At 35.7% G+C, this 7,969-nt stretch overlaps 1 pseudogene; it reads right to left on the reverse strand.

Annotated features, from left to right (window-relative positions):
* Nucleotides 1-6,129: 6,129 nt before the first annotated feature.
* LOC121437459 lies at nucleotides 6,130-6,779 on the reverse strand (annotated as a pseudogene).
* Nucleotides 6,780-7,969: the final 1,190 nt, after the last annotated feature.

Raw genomic sequence — 7,969 nt, forward strand, 5'->3', positions numbered from 1 at the left:
ACCTCATTTTGTTCATTCTGGAGTCAGAGATTTCAGTACTTTCAGCAGAAAGATGAATAAATTGATTCTCAGAAAGATAAGTAAGTTTCTCATCTGTATGCCTAGCCCATATTTATGTAGTTGGCTTCTTAAGTTTCTCTTGGCAAGACATAATAAACATAATAGAATTTCTCAATAGTATTTATGGTATTCTAGGACGTAGGATGGGGGAAATTGTGCTATGAGACACTTAGAGTGGAGAAGAACAACACATATTCAGTGGTAAGTAAGTAATGTAAAGAAGTCGATTATCATTTATACAGTGAGAAAATATCTTGTTCTCAAGATTACAACATTAAGAGACAATAGCTTTATGATCAACTTACTCACAAAGTAAATGGAGATAATTTAGACTATCTAAATAATTTTATCAAACAATAAATTTTATCAATTATTTAAAAATTTGTACAACTTGTTTTGATCATATTCCTTCCCAGTTCTTCTCTTATTCCATAACTCCTTTCTTAACACCCCAAATTGGTGTTCTCTTTTTTTAATCCCTCAAGCCCAATTCGTGTTCCAAATATTCTGGGATACATGTTTTTTTTTTACTCAACTATGGTCAGCTTACCAGGGACTGTACCATTGAAGACAACTAACACTCCTTATAGCAGCCATAAATTACTCCTTGGATGGCATCAGACTTTAAACAATTTTCCTTTCTTTCATTGGAACCAGACTAACTTGAGCTTGTACAGAACTTGTGCATGCTTTCATATTCATTTTGAGTTCATATATGCAGCTACTCTATTGTGTCCAGAAGACACTTTTTCTTTGTCAACCAGTGTCTCTGGATCTTACACTCTTTCTGGCATTTTTTTTTTCTGTAATGATCCTTGAGTCTTGGGTAGAGGAGTATGATATAAATGTTCCACTTAGTGTTGCATATTCCACAGTCTGTTAGCCTCTACTTTTTGGACAGTTGTGGGTTTCTGAGATAATTACATCTACTTCAAATATAAGTTTTCCTGTTTATATTAGTATAATGATAATTCATCAAGAATCAGTATAATACTATGCACATTTAACAAAATAATAATAGTGGGTTCTCCCCTAGGCTAATCATAGGTTCTCAGCCAAAAATTATACCAGGAATGGGTTTCATCTTGAGTAAGACTTAAATCTAATCTTCAAGTTGTTAGTTACTCCCATGATGTTCATTACACTATGGCACCAGTGAGCATATTTTCAAATTTTTCTACCAGGTATTGGAACGCATTTTAGATATATAATTTCTGTATTCTAGACCATGTCTTTCACAAAAAAGTACAAATATAAAGGTTGGACAAATCATAAAGTAAGATTTAATGATGATCTTATATACTGTCTTTTTTGAATAAAAGTAAAATCTTGAAACAAAAATCACAAACATTTAAAATTCATTGGTTAATTCTTACTAGAAACAATTGATGCTCTTCTGCTGTCCATTTGCCTTTTATTAGTTAAATAAATGTTGTAACACCAGTGAGCTGATTTGAAATGGTAATTAAAAAATAAAGCAAAAAATAATAAATTGACTTACACTTTATTTTAATAGTATCCAAGAAAAGAAACAAAAAGTAGAAATTCTTTATTTCTGCAAGCTAAAACTAAAGTGATACCATGTGTGACTACTACAGAAAGTATACAATTTTACTGGTGGGCATAGACGGTTTAGACAACATTTAGTAAAAAATCCAACGATACATCTAGAATTGTACAAAGACTTAGTTGGTGAATAAATGCTGACCCAGGAAATTTGGCTCAAAAAAAGTAATTTAATTTGATGATCACATGTATTCTAAGGCAAAGGTAATCAGCTAATAGCAATTTGATCCCCAGGAGATCTTTGACAATATCTGGGGATGCTTTTTGTCTGCCAGAAAAGTAGGGGTGCTACTGAAAGAAGCCAGAGACATTGCTAAATGTCCTCTAATGCACACTGCAGCAAGTACCAAGTTATTCTAATAATGAGAATCATATAAACTTAGGTGAATGGTAATCATTGAGAATCATATGTAATTTTAAAATTCAATGTTCATCTTTGCAGAAAAATGGGTGTATATTAATGTACCTGTCCTACTTAATGTACTATTATGTTAATGTTTAAAATGCTGGGATGTTTGGAGTATAAAACTGAAAATGAAAACTAGCAATTACTGAGGTATATGAATGTGTTGAATCTGGGTGAGCAACAAGTCCAAACTAGAAGGTGCTATCACATTATAGATTTGCTGAGAAATATTTATAGACTTGTCCAAAGTAGAAATAACTATCATGTGCAGTCAGAACAAATGCATCAGTGCCATCTTCTTGACTCTCCTCCCTCCTTCTAATATGTCTGGTCAGGAAAAAAAGAGAACTGATCAAAATGAAGAGGCAATGCATCAAATAGAGGCAAACACTATAAAACTCTTTATGGATTTTGTTGGCATAAAATTTATTCCCTTGAATTGCAAATTCAAAGAAGCTCTCATCATTCAGTCTGTTCAAAGAACTAATTAGCAATAACTCATCTTTAGCAGAATTTAGGGCATTCAATTTCTTGTCACCTGATACTGATGTTTTAAATAACACTAGGTCGGAGAATGGGAAGAATGATACATAATCTGGAGTAAGGTTTATACAATACTACAAAGAATTAAGAAAATATATTATGTAATAAAAGTATTTTATGTAGTAAAATTATTTAAGCCAGTGAGTGCCATTTGTGCGGATTTGCATGTGTGTACACCAAGTAAAATAAGAGTGGTAGTCTTTTATCCTTAAATTAAGCAAAGACATTCAATAATTAGAAGGGATGTGGGCAGTTTCTAAAAGTAGAAAAGTTAACACATGCTCTCATAGAGTCTGAAGAAAGTATATACCCTTCCAGGTCCCATTTTAACTCATTAGACCAGTGTTGGAGAAGACTGCTTGTTCATTTCTCAGCTACCCAGACCTTAAGACTTCGCAGAAACTGTATTAATTAAAACACTGCTTGACCAATCACTTAGGCATATTGCTAACTAGTTCATATATTAAATTAACCCATCTCTATTAATCTGTGCATAACCACAAGGTTGTGGCCTACCAGCAAGGTTCCAGGAAATGTCTGTCTCCTCCAGAAGCTACATAGCTTCTCATCACCTTCTTTCTCCCAGCATTCAGTTTAGTTTTCCCACCTATCTCTACTCTGTCATATCACAAGGTAAAGCTGCTTCTTTATTTATTATCCAGTAAAAACAACTCACATACAGAAGGACTCCCAACACTGGACTTGTGTTTTATTTCTGATCTCCAAACCTATGAGAAAACTAACTTCTGTTTTATAAGGTGATAAGTTTCTATCTGCTGCTCTAGGGGAAATAGAGTTAAGCTTTATACTGTGTGTGTTTATTCATGAGTGTAGTGGTTAATGTTACCAACTTACGAGAATCATAGAATTACTAGGAACATGGCCCTTTAAGCATGAAAAGGAGAGATTATCTTTATTACATTAAGAAGGGAAAACCCACCCATGCTGTTTTGGTCCTGGACTATGTAGGTGGAAAAAGAGAGTTGACTAGTAGCATACATGAATCCCTTTCTGCTTCTTGACTATGGATTCGTGATAACGAGTTGCTTCAACTTTTCACTGTTTTGACTTCCAGACCATGATGGACTATACCTTGAAATATGGGCAAAGGTAAACTTTTTCTCCCTTAGATTGGTTTTGTCAGTGTATTTCATAACAGCAATGGAAAAGAAACCAAGACTATGAGAGAGTATACAGGTATAGTTTGACCTTTGCTTGTTTGTTTTCAATCATTGAAGACAATGCTCTAGGATCATGTTATCATTACAAGAAACTTCTGGTGACTGTGTATTTGTCTCAGAAACAAACTGCTTTTCTAACTTCTATAAAGAAAGCAAAATTTGATCAAGAAAATAAGGAAAAATGGTAGATCTCTTTAAAATATATTTATCTTATTGTGTGTAGGTGCACATGTGGTATCTGAGTATGGGCACATGGGAATTATAAGTGTGTGGTCACAGGAAAACTTGTAAGAATCAGTTCTTTCGTTCTACTGTGTGGAATGTGGAGATTGAACAAAGGTCACAAGGCTTGGGAGCAGTTTCCTTTATCAACTAAGCTATCTTATGCACCCAAAGGACTCCTTATCAAGAGTAACTTCTCAAGTGTAAAAGTTAAAGAAATATTTATGTTTTTATGTTTTTCAATACATAGTCAAAGGATAGAAGTATAGTGTGGTGAAAACTTAATAGCTAGTAGAGTTAGACACATCATGAGTTCAAATCCTTGCATGGGTAATTTAAGTGAACAATGGGAGTCTCTACATCAAAATCATTATTTATAACAGAAAGTCCTACCTTCTTTAAATTTTGTTTGTAGTCTAGAAATGTTTAATATTTATAACATAAAACATTGTTATTCTAAGCATGAGAAGCTAAAAACAACATCTGCATTTGATTTTTTCAGCAGTCACAAAAATCACAGCTATAGTAATATGTCAGAATAACAAAGTGTTGATAGTTTCTGTCCTAAATTGATTCCTTATGTAATGAGACACCATAACCTAAAGTAACTCATGGAGGAAGTATATACTTGGCCATGTTCCAGTTTGGGCAAGAACTAAAGACAGGAACCTGAAAACCTATAAAACCTGGGACCACCAGCACAGGAGTGGCTCCACTCACAATGAGATGGGGCCTCCCAAATCAATCCTTAATGAAGAAAATGCCCCACAGACTTACCTATTTGTAAATTTGAGGGAGGTTATTCTTTTTTCAGTTGAGGCTCCCTCATCCCAGATGACAACACTTTCCATCAAAATTATATATAAAAAAAAACCTTGACAATTGCCAAGTTGACACATTAAAATATTTGAACATCTCAAAAGTTGAAAAAAATTTAATCTCTTTAAAATTTCAAAGTGTATCCTATATAAAAATGGGCTTCTGTAAAAATAAAAAGAAGGTTACTTTCTTACTCCAAGATGGAAGAACTAGGGCACAGTAATAAAGTGAAGAAAACTAAAGTTTAGAAAGGTAAATAACTAGTCTCTGGCATTTAGAACTCAAGATCTTCTGGGTTTCAAAGTGCTTACACAGCTCCACCTTTTTTTTTTTTATTTTGCCCTCCATAGTACACACAGCTTGTCCCATAGGTCCAGAATTGTTTCATCTCATAACTGCCATTGTCTTTGGTGATCACCCCACCATTTCAGAATGCAGGGATCTCCAATGCAACTGAGGCTATACCTTCCCGAGTTGCCTCTCTTCAGGCATTGTAAGCCCGCCACATGGTACCAGCCCTCAGTTTTAGCCTGTTCTTCCTTTTCTGTTGCAACTCAGGCCACACTTTTATCAGTGCTTTGCCTGGCCTCAATTTCTCTCCCTGACCCCTTTAATGCTCCAGATTTGCCCATAGACCACTCTGGTGGAAACGTTTTTCATATTAAAAATATTAATCTTCACAACCTCTTTACATTAAACTATAGCAGAGTTTTTTAAAGTTTCTAATTTTAAGGCTCTTTGATGCTTGTTTTAATTATTGTGTGGATTGGAACAAATAATATTTTCTGTATTAGAAACTAAAGTCAGAGTAAAATATATTGGTTACAAATTAAAAAACTACTAAAATAACTATTTTCAAAAAACAAACGAATAAGAGAAGTGTTGTAGGATGTCTTACAGCCAGTAGTTACTCACCAATTGGGGCATCACCTCTTATACTATATATGCCTATGTAGAGCATGTGCCTGGCCACTTTCCTGGCCTCTCTCTTCCAGTTGCAGGATTTAGTTTCTGATCTCCATTCAAGCAGAGGATTCTGATTTTTGAGTCTACCCCTAAATAAATAACCATCTATTTCTCAATTCTGAGCTAGTGTAGGATTTCTTTTAAGCATCCTTCCATAGAGAAGTATGAATATTTTCTACAAGTTCCTTCATATATAGTTTGATAAATGACAGTTGGATTCTTATATTTGTTCTTTACTCATTTTTTTGTAAAATATCATTTTGGTTTAAATACAATAGAAAAACATATAAACAGTAGTTAGAAAATAGTGTGGTATTTTATTACTCTTTCAAAATATTTTTTAAATGGATAAACTTTGCTTTATTGCTAATATAAGGAGAGAAAGAGAGGAATGTCCTGGCCAGTATGGGCGACAAACTTCCTGCGACACCAGAAGAGCCCATCTCCCACTTGCTCCTGGAGAATGAAGATGTTCTTGGTCTCCACCAGAGTCTTCATGTCAAGGTTGTCCTTGATAGCAGGGGAATGCTTTTTTCTCAGTATTGCCCTCTGGTTCTTCCTAAGTTTAGCTCTCTTGTTGTTAAACCAGTTCTTCACCTTCTGTTCATCCACATTCATGAGCTCTGCCAGTTCTCTTCGTCTGATGGCGTCTGGGTACTGAGTTTCTTCAAAGACTGCTCGCAGTTCCCACAGCTGTCCAGGCGTGAATATGTTGGTTTCTGGCGAAACTTGACTAATGGCTGTTCACTGGCTTCGACCATGTTCATGGCCATCTCCAGCTCTTCTTGCTCAATGTCTTGGCTATTACTTATATCCCAGTCCTGGTAGCTGTGGTCGTCTACAGAGCTCTTCTGGCCCTCACAGAACAGATTATTCAGGGCCTCTATGACTCCTTGGTCAAAGCTGCCACTGTTTATCGTGTAGGCCACTGTTTTCTCAGGTTCAGTCATTATTTCTTCCTCATAGAAGTTCACCCGGTAAAAGTCATAGTCGAAGTAGAAGTACTTGCAGGCCATGATCTGAGCGCATCAGAAAGCGCCCCCTTGTGGGTTCTGAAACGGCTGTGCGCCTTGAAGCCCCCTGAGGAACTGTCTGGGATTTCCAGGCTAAAATTGTTACTCCAGACTGCTATTGCTGCTATTGGCTTTCAACTCACAACCCTGGGCGAGGCTCTAGTTTAGGCATACAAGGGGTAGAATGTGGGCACGAACTTGTGCATGGAATAATGACAGTTGCAATAAGTAGTGTTGGGAAAATAATGAAAAATAGAAATAAATAAAAAAGACTGCTTGAAGGAGAACGCTAGTTTTCTGACTTGCTGGAGAAACAGACCAGCAGTTGGTCCTGAGCTGAGGAGTTTCTTTTAGATCTACGAGCAAATCTTGACGATGCTTGAGAATGCATTTTAAGGTGATTTAGAGGTGGAGGAAGGATATGAATAAAAATAAGATAATTAAATAAACTACGTAATGTGCTGGCTTTGTGGGAGCCTAGCCAGTTTGGATGTTCACCTTCCTAGATATGGACGGAGGGGGGAGGACCTAGGACTTACCACAGGGCAGAGAACCCGGACTGCTCTTTGGACTGGAGAGGGAGGGGGAGAGGAGTGGGGGGAGGGGGAGAAGGGTGGGAGGAGGGGAGAAGGGTGGGAGGAGGGGGAGGGAAATGGGAGGCTGGGAGGAGGTGGAAACTTTTTTTTCTCCTTTTCTCAATAAAAAAAATGAAAAAAAATAATTTCCAACAATGAAAATGATGCTTCAAATAATAGGTAGCACAAAAAGATTAAGGTTTATTTAGGGACATATCAAAATGTGAAAATTATGTCTTTCAAAATATTTTGATTAATTTTTCTAAATTAGTATGGGTACCTAAACTAGACTGCTACAGGAACAGACATATCTCATTGTCATGAAAACTCCTAAGTTATTAAAACATTTTAAATACCGTATTCTGTAGTCTTTGAAAGATATGAAGAATGCCTATCTGAAATATATATATATATATATATATATATATATATATGTACATCTAGAAAATCTAACTAACATGACTACAAACTTAACTATTATAGACGATTATCTATTAACCTACATTTCTTAATTATACATTACATTTTCAAATGAACTACACAAACACAATACTTTAATCAAGGGCAGAAATATACAAATGGCAAAATTTGTTGTGTGGAGCAGCAGGGCTGCATCCC

The sequence above is a fragment of the Microtus oregoni genome, unplaced genomic scaffold (assembly GCF_018167655.1).
Source record: "Microtus oregoni isolate MIOR12 unplaced genomic scaffold, Mior012 000052F_ref0000163, whole genome shotgun sequence".
In the NCBI taxonomy this organism is placed as follows: domain Eukaryota; kingdom Metazoa; phylum Chordata; class Mammalia; order Rodentia; family Cricetidae; genus Microtus; species Microtus oregoni.